Below are 9,374 nucleotides of genomic sequence, written 5' to 3' on the forward strand. Positions count from 1 at the left end.
ATTTCTTTATTTTACCTCTTGGAAAAGAAAAAAAAATTACCTACATACATTAGGAAAGTTCCCAATATGCTATGACAATACTTCTTCCTTTAATTATAAATGAATAAGTTTTCCACAGTGGTATTATGTGTTTTTCAAGAATGTACACATGAACATTGGAAGAAATAACAAGTGACATTTTGCTAATTTCTTTTCAAAGGACTATTTTTTTATTTTAGGTTTTTGTTTCTTTTTCCTTAGATCAATATTACCATATTAATTCACTAGGTCCACTATGCATGCGTTGTTGAGAGTCTGAAGAATCCTTATCACTTGCTTAATATCTCGTGTCTTCTATGATGGTCAGCCCTCAATTATTTTTCAGGGAAGCTATTTCATTCTACCTTTGACTTCAACTCAAAATATATGTGGAAAAATAGAATCTGAGCTAAAAAGAAAATTCTGCTCATAAGAAAATACAAGTTACGAAATAAATGTGTTCCACAAGGATGACTATTCACAATGCAGAAAATAATATTAGAATATGATGGTGGTGTGGGGAGGGTTTTTTTTTTGTTGTTGTTGTTTTAGACTATGCAGATTTTGTCAGAATTTTTTTGGAAACTGAGATTGTAGATTTATAACCAATTCATTTAGTAGGTTTTGTGAATTTGCCATAAACAATATAAAAAGTTATCAAAAGATCAAGCTATTTCATTTATTTTTAAAATCCCAAAGACCATCAGATTAATTCAATGCCAAAGTCTTATGTTCCTCTCCAAAAGACCATTATGGATTTCATCATTATATAAATAAACCACCTGGGTTTAGGCAATGTATGGCACAGACTTTCTTTGGATGATCAGTAAATCACAATCCTATGTGAAATCACTAAATTTATTCTTCATTTATTTTTCTTTCCTTTTCTATAAAAATAATAGCCAGTAAAATGTGATAATAACAGAAATCCAGCAATTACTCACTTTCAAATTAAGTAACGTTTATAATAAATGGTCTAATTTTGAAATGCACATCTGTTATCTGTGTAGATAAAGTTTTCTGATAAACTCAAATACATATATAATACATATACAAGGAAATATAGAGATAAGAATAAAAATTTTTAATTTTTATTTTTATTCATAATTTGCAAATTAAATTAGTTAGTTATTATATTCTGTTTGGAATTCACTCTAACTTGCTAAAACAGTCAAAATTATTGATTTTAAAATTAAATTTTTTTCTAATTTTTCAGCTAAAGTGCATAAACAGAAAAATTGTTTGATATAATTATTTTTCATCAAAAGACATCAATAAATGTTGAGAAGTAAATTAAATTATTTTACTTAAATTGTCTTTAATACACTAATTAAAGTTAAGAGATTTAAAGTTTCAATAAGAATTTGTATATAATTTCTCCTGATCTATAGAAGTTATAAATAATATATAAGGCAGTTGAAAATCAGGTATGCAGAAATGGATTTGCTGAGAGATGTAGGAATCAGTAAATGTTTTCTGTAAAAAATATTTTAAGCTTTGAAGACCGCATTTGGTCTTGATTCCATATTTTTCTTTGAGGTGTGTGTGTGGTTTTTATAGAACCCAATAAAAATGTAAAAGTCATTTTTAATTCACAGGCCTTTATTTTTTAAAAAAAATATTTTTGGTACTATGGATTAAACCCACGTGTGTTTTACCACTAAGCAACATCTTTAGTCCTTTTATTTATTTATATTTTTTAAATTTTGAGACAGAGTCTTGCTAAGTGGCAGAGGCTGCTTCAGAATTTTGTGATCCTCCTGCCTCAAGCTCTGGAATTGCTGGGACTATAGCCTGTGCCATTGTGCCCCTGGCTCACAGGCCACTTTAAAAACAGCCTTCAGACTGGAATTGGCCTTTAGGCCATTGTGTGCTGACACCTATATGGAGCAATGAAATTTGATGTTTGGGCATCTTTTCCACAGGGTAAAAATCAAATGCCTCTCTGTCACACAATATTTATTTGTATTTCTATGAATCAGAAATATTGTTTTACTGTCTTCTGTCTGTACGTACCTTAACATCCACCCCTACAGAACAAAATATAATCTAGCCAAGCAAAAGACAATCTATGGTGTATACCCTTATAGAACCAGAAAATCCCCTAAACTTCTGCTAGACAATGCCCAACACTACAGTATAAGGAAGCTTTTGTATCATTTCTTATTCTTTCCAAGCTTTGGACTATATTTTTAAAATTTTATTCTATAGTAGCTAAGCTTATGAGCTTTCCATAATCCTGGGTTCAGATTTCTACAATCATTCATATGGTACTTAGTTTTGGATGAACTATTTAATTTCTATGAATTTTTGAATATTTAAATGACATAATACTTAGATAAAATAGCTTACTTCCTTTTTTTCCCCATTTGTTCTTTTTAGATATGCATGACAGTGGAGTGTTTTTTGACATATTACACATACATGGAGTATAACTTACTCTAATTAGGATCCCATTCCTGTGTTGTGTATTCGTATATGAACGTGGGAAAGTTATGTCCAATTTCTTCTTCTATCTTTCTTTTCTATTCGTATCCCCTCTCCCTTCCCTTCATTCTTTTTTGTATAATCCACTGAACTTCTATTCCTCCTCTCCTCCTAACCCTTGTTCTGTGTTAGCATCTGCATATCTGAGACAACATTTGACTTTTGTCTTTTGGGGATTGGCTTATTTCACTGAACATGATGGTCTCCAGGTCTATCCACTTATTGGCGAATGACTCTTCAACAAATGGTGCTGGGAAAACTGGGAATATTTATGTAGCAGAATGAAATTAAACTCCTATCTCTCACCCACCACAAAACTTAGCTCATAGTGGATCAAGGACCTAGGCATTAGACCAGAGACACCCTACACCTACTAGAAAAAAGTGTAGGCCCAATTCTTTATCATGTCAGCTTACGAACAAACTTCCTTAATAAGACTCCTAAAGTGTAAAAAGTAAAATCAAAACTCAATAAATGGGATGGTATCAAACTAAAAAGCTTCTTCACAGCAAAGGAAAAAATTAAGAATGTGAAGAAAGAGCCTACAGAATGGGAGAAAATCTTTGCCGCCTACATCTCAGATAGAGCATTAATCTTTAGGATATATAAAGAACTCAAAAAACTTAACAAAAAAAAAACACACTCAAATAACCCAATCATAAAGAGCAAACTGCACAGAAGAAGAAATATGAATGGTCAACAAATATATGAAAAAAATGTTTATCATCTCTAGCAAATAGAGAAATGCCAATTAAATCTATACTGATATTTTATCTCACTCCAATCAGAATGGCAATAATGAAGAACGCAAATAACAATAGATGTTGGCAGGAATGTGGTGAAAAGGGTACACTTATACATTACTGGTGAGACTACAAATTGGTACAACCACTATGGTAAGCAGTATTGAGATTCCTCAAAAAACTAGGAATGGCACCACCATTTGACCTGGTTATTCCACTCCTCAGTATATATCCAAAGGAGCTAAAATCAGCATATAACAGTGATATAGCCACATCAATGTTTATAGACACTCATTTCACAAAATATCTAAGCTATGGAACCAATCTACATGTCCTTCAACAGATGAATGGATAAAGAAAAAGTGGCATATTTGCACAATAGAATATTACTCAGCCATAAAAAAGAATGACTTTATGACTTTTGTCAATAAATAACATACTTTTTTTCCTCTTATCTGTTCTCAAACATTGCCTTTCCTTTTTTAAGACTGAAAATCTAAAAGATAACAGTAGAAATAGCTTTGGTATTCAAAGCTGCAATTTTTAGACCAACTCCATCATTAATCTTATCACATAGAAAAAAGGAGATACTTCCTTACAAAGCAATCCTATAGTTATGCATACATCCAGAACATCAAATAATGTTCATTCAGTTCTTTAACTTGGCATGAGAAAACCATTCTAATACATAGGGAGCCTCAAGATGATGAAAAAGCTGGAAGACTTCTCCAAAACTGTGGTTCTCGAAGTGACCCTGGTGTGTCCCCAAAATCAAAACTATCTTCATGATAATGTCAAAGCAGGTTGAGCCTCTTAATCCATTATTCTTTTAAAGCATTCCAGAATCTACAAGACCTGTAATAGCATAACAGATTCAATACAGAAATAAATGTCATAACACAGCTGTCTTCTATTAAAACCAAATATTAAAGATATTGCAAAAAAGTCAAAGAATTCATTTTATATTTTAGAAAATATAGGTTAACACATAATTTGTTCATTATTGTAAATAACTAGACACTTCAAAAATATGTGCCCATTTCTAACACTGTTAACATCTATAAATAAAACACCCATGAAAGTTTATTGGGATCCTCAACACATTTTAAATAAAAAATAATAATCATTTGAGACCAACATTTTTGAGAAGCGGTGATCCAGATATTAAATTTGCCCTTTAGCTTTAGCATAAGTAGAAACCATTGTTTTAGTTTCTTAATGTCAGCCCTTGGCCACACTTTTGCAATAGATCCTCGCCTCAGACCTTTCCCCTCCACAGTTTTCTCCCCCTCTTTACGGTTCCATGTGCTAAAGCTTCTCTGTTTCTCCTCCAACAAAGTACTTTCCTTTGTGCAATGGTAGTGACTCTTTTGTCCTTTCAACATCCCTGTCCTGAATATGGAGGGAACATTCCAAGTCAAGACTGGGAAGGGTTCAGAAGTCTTCATAGTGATTGGGTATGTGAGTGGAGCACCTTAAAGACATTCAGATATTCAGACCTCTCATGCCACAAATGCTGATCTTTTCTAATATACAACAGTACTGTGATAAAGTGCACAGAAGCACAATGACTACTAAATATCCTGATTCTGTATTCTGTCACTGTGTAAACATAGTCCAGTTATTAATCTCTGTGTGTCTGTTTTTCTATCTGTTAAATGGTAATAATGTTTTAAATGGTAATAATGTTTTATCTCATAATGAATAGCTTGACAAGGAAAAATAATCAATAAATACAAATTTTAAATCCCTTAAGAAGAGAAATTTCTTGGCCGTTTTTTTTTTTTTTTTTTTTTTTTTTAGCTTCAGGTTATCAGTCTACTTAGTGAACTTAATTTTAGATAACTTGGGTTCAACATGACTAAGAGGAATGGGATGCAATGGAATAGAAGGGAGGTTGGGAGGAGTAGCCAGAAAGGCAGTAAATGGGAGAAGAAGAAAAAAATCCAACCACAAAAATAAAACTTCTAAGCCTTTGATAGTGATAACTCTTTAATCGATATTAAGAAGTATTGGCACTCCATTTAGTCAACATTGCCTCTAATTTCCTTTGTGAGATTTAAGTATGTTACTTTACAAATATTATTAGTGTTATCTATTTTTATTAAAGGAAAATGATTTTGAATGTCTAATTTTATTTAAAACAATATATTTTTGTCCATTAATTGTAGCCAGAAAGTAGCTAATTATATTGAAATCATCCTGGACTAAAACATAATGATTCCTATCTTTGCCCTGGGTTCTAGCTTTAAGTATAAGAGCATTAGTGAATTAATTACTTAGTTTCATAGGTAAGATCATTAACAAATATAGGCTTTTATATTTGGATTCGAAAAGTTCCAGAAAATAGTATGTGTGTACTACCTCATAAGAAGATAATCAATAAAGTAACAGATGATTAAGCGGAAGAGGTATATTATGAGACTCAGAATTAGAGAAAAACAATCTAGAACACTCAGATTAGAGAAACTATGTGCCAGATAGAAAACGCCATGAATTATTTCCTCTGCTTACTGGAATAACTGAAATCATTGTGCATGTATGGCTATGAATTAATCTTTTATAGAAAAGGTTCTTCCTATTGATTCTCTTAATTATTTTTTATGAAGATTATACCAACATTTCAAATTAATGGTCTCTTGGGGAAATTTGATTGAAAATTTAGTTCTTCTTAGATTGATTTAGAGATTCAAAGGATAATAATAGTTTTATATGGTTAATTTAGCCAATCAATTGAAGGGAAAAACAAAATCTGTTGTAAATCTTTAAGTTTAGTCAAACAGACAATTTGATGTTCATTTAAAAAAATATGTAATTAACTTACTGGCCAACTGTTGTGGGGATATTTGGTTTTTCTATTTAATGCAAAAATCTATGTTCCTCTTTAAGTCACTTTTCTGTTATTCTGAGAAAATCAGGAGTCCATCATGGAAGTCTGTATGTTTTCCTAGATTTTAAAGGAATTCTTATAGTTTTCATCTTTTGCTGATCCAGATATGTAAAAATAAATTATTTTCATTTGTATTCATAAATCCATTGCCTCTAATGTTTAATCAAACATCCTTTAATTTACAAATTCTCAACATTCTTGTTAATACTCTACACTATTATTGATACTGTACAGTACCAGGAAAAAAGAAAAGAATATAATGACCCAATCATAAGTTTAATATTCTTATTCTAAACCTCATGTGATATCACCTCAATAATAAATCATTGCTGATTTATTTTTCTTATTATTCAAGTAAAGAAAGTAGAGAGACAGAGGACAGGGACCAAGGGGCTGTGCATGCCATGTGATTAGGTTCATGTTTCATATGAATCCACCAATAACTGCATTCCATCATTAACCTGAATATAATGTAATTGACACTGAAACCAAAGGTAAAACAATCTTGTTCTAAGAAGTACAATTGAATAAAACACTAAAACAAAACAAAATCGGTAGCATAAAACAAAATAATAAATATCCCTTTAGTTAATTAATTTGGGTTCCATATTTAATTTAATATTCCTTGCTCAGAGAATTCCTCTGGTGAGGTTAACTTCACAGTTTTCTGAATACACTCTAAAAATTTTACATGTTAATGTCTTTTCTGTTTAGCTTGCAATCTTTGTGCTATGTTGTCTATGATGGCTATTTACTACCTTAATACAGATTTAAGACAAACCATGAAAACATTTATTTAGCATCATTGTAGACTGAATGTTTATGTTCTCCCCAAATTCAATGTGATGGTATTTGAAAATGAGGCATCCTCACTGGAGCTACAAAAGACACAGAGTCACTACTCTGCATTCACCAGATTCTGAATTCAACACTCAGAAAGGAAAATTGTTGCATATACTTCCCTGGAGAGACAATACAAGTAGAAACTGAGACACCTGACTCATGACAGTCTCACAAGTCCTCAGTGCTGCAGACATAGACCTCTGGAATCCTTGCTCTTGAGACCTTTCCCTTTGCATACTAGTGGCATCAGAAACTAAGAGCTGCATTGCTTTCTATTTCTGTGCAAATCTTTAGCTCTTCATCTTTTATTACAGAAGTTGATGTGTGAGTGTTTAGGGGAAACTGGTTTCTGAGAAATGAGACTCGCTTGCCCTTCATATGGTGTGTGGCTCCCCACAGATATTCTGGTGCATTATTTAGAGCTTCCAGCCTCTCTCTGCAGGTGATTGTGCTTAAACTTGGGCAGTGCAGATAAAACTAGCTAGTGGAAGTCAGGTTTCACAGTCTGACCACCTCTCTGGAGGAACCGGATCATGCCATCCACAGAAAAACCAAAACAGCTACTGAACCATTTCTGTCAGGCATTTTAAAAATGAGATTTTTACTTCTTGAATGAAACTAAAGAAACTTTATTTTTCTGGTCTGACAAAATCTTTGGAGGAAAAATTCTTGCTGCATTATAAGCTAAGCTGTGCAGTAGAAAGCAAGTATTTCTGCATCACCAAGTATATTCACTTATGTCAATAACCCTTAAATTCAGCTCAGAGTATATTCTCCAAGAGTTTCCTTGTTTCCCAAGACAGGTTTTCTTTAGATATAAACTGCATGATGACACAACTAATTAATTAGTCAGTAGGTACTGATTTGGTACCTGCTGAGATCCACGCAACATAGCGCCTTCTCTCAGAGAACTAAAAATCTAGTCAAGGGCAAGACAATGAGTAAGAAAGTGGTAAATTTTGTGAGAACGACTTGAAAAAATTATATAAGTAAACTTGTCATCTCAATTCTCAATAATACTATGTAATTTAGATTTAAAATCAATATTTTTTTCTACATGCCCACATATTTCAACTACCAGTAGCCCTTCAGCCTATATTTTAACAACTGCATGTATTAGTTCTCTAATACAGAGAGAAAAAGACAGCAGTATAAGGAATCAGCTCATGCAGTTATGGAGGCTGAGAATACCCAAGATTTGCTGTGGGTGTTGGAGATCCAGGAGCACCAGTTCCAGTCCAAGTTCAGCAATCTAGAAGCCTGGATAGTCAATGGTGTCAACTCCAGCCTGAAAGCTAACAGGCTGAAGATACAATACAAACTGATGCTTTAGTTTGAGTCCAAAGCCAGAACCAATGTTTAGCCAAATATCTGGGCCATCCCATGGCCAAATCAAATAGACACAAAAAATTAGTCATCACTAAGTCCATGCCTTGTCAACGTGGTGCCCATGCACATCTCCTTAAATTCTGTTTAATCTCCAAAAAAGAAAACAAGGTTATAATTCTATCTAACATGATACAACTAGTCTGTGCCACCATATACATCCTAACTGCTTACCCAGAAATGGAAGTAAAATCCTTGAGTGGTGCTTACTCTTCTCCTTGATATCTTGTAATTTCTATATCAAAATATACAATTAACAATACTTAGACACTATGATATTAAGTCAATTCATCTTATGTTATGATAAAGGAATAAGAGAGGGAAGAAAAAGATATTTGTTTAGCACACACAACATATTCAAACTCATAGGAGGAAGTACCTCTTGAAGGTCATAGTCTTAATTTCTGTAGCTGTTCAGTTGATCAGAGTTGGCATTTCTAACTTTTTTCCCACTATCCTTCTGCATTCCCTTTGCCTTTAACTGTCACTTCAGCTAGCCGTGACTCTTCACCTGGTAAGGTGACCCATGCATTCATTCCTGACACCTCTGGGCCACTAGTAATCCTGCCTGGATTGGGTTATAGTGGTTTACTCTTTTATCTTAATTGCTGGATATGGCAATTAAGATGACTGAGAGATGCCCTAAATGAGCTCTCATATTCTAGAAACAGCTGTCCTTACCTCCATTATGGAGCACTATCTATGGTGATCTGGATTAATCACTCCAGTTAACACCCAAACTCTTTTCTTGGCTTGTTGATTCAAGTATGAGGAGCCCAAAGGGTTTGGATAGTAGTCTAACCTTCCAGTTTAGTGAACTACTGTTGTTTCCTGATAGCCGTATAACTTTCTTAATAACTAAGCTCCTTAGGCCAGCATAGCTTAAAGTCATAAGAACAGGAAAGCAAAGTAAGTTTAAGAGTGCATGGTATCACTCTCATTTTTGCCTTTTCATTCTTTCATCCTGCCTATGAGAGAAACAGTACCATATATTCTATCCTGATTTA

Source organism: Callospermophilus lateralis, chromosome 7, assembly GCF_048772815.1.
Source record: "Callospermophilus lateralis isolate mCalLat2 chromosome 7, mCalLat2.hap1, whole genome shotgun sequence".
Classification (NCBI taxonomy): domain Eukaryota; kingdom Metazoa; phylum Chordata; class Mammalia; order Rodentia; family Sciuridae; genus Callospermophilus; species Callospermophilus lateralis.